This window comes from Penaeus monodon, chromosome 20 (genome assembly GCF_015228065.2).
Source record: "Penaeus monodon isolate SGIC_2016 chromosome 20, NSTDA_Pmon_1, whole genome shotgun sequence".
NCBI classification, from domain to species: Eukaryota; Metazoa; Arthropoda; class Malacostraca; order Decapoda; family Penaeidae; genus Penaeus; species Penaeus monodon.
Window position 1 is genome coordinate 2,644,998 of NC_051405.1, and position 357 is coordinate 2,645,354.

The window sequence follows — 357 nt, forward strand, 5'->3', positions numbered from 1 at the left end:
ATTTTATTACAGAATCGGCGAAAGACCAGGGGAAGGGGAATGTGCAAAGCGCAGCATAAATCTGCTGCCCAGAAAGCTGCAGGCAACTTGCCCTGGAACAGCCCTTTCGATCCCCCTGCTCCCCCGCCAGCCCCTGACCCCCTCTCCCCGGACTGCCCAAATTTCTATTACAGTTATTAAAAACCACCCAAGGAACTTTTAGTCCTAAAACCCCGGGGGGGGGAAACCATGGGAATAGTTATAGATTCTGAATTTAAACTAAGCAGATTGAGTGAAAAATAATAAAAAAAAATATCCCTAGCGTGCAAAAAACTGTTTTTTTTTTTTTTTTCACAGAGCGTTTTTTTTTTTAAAAAC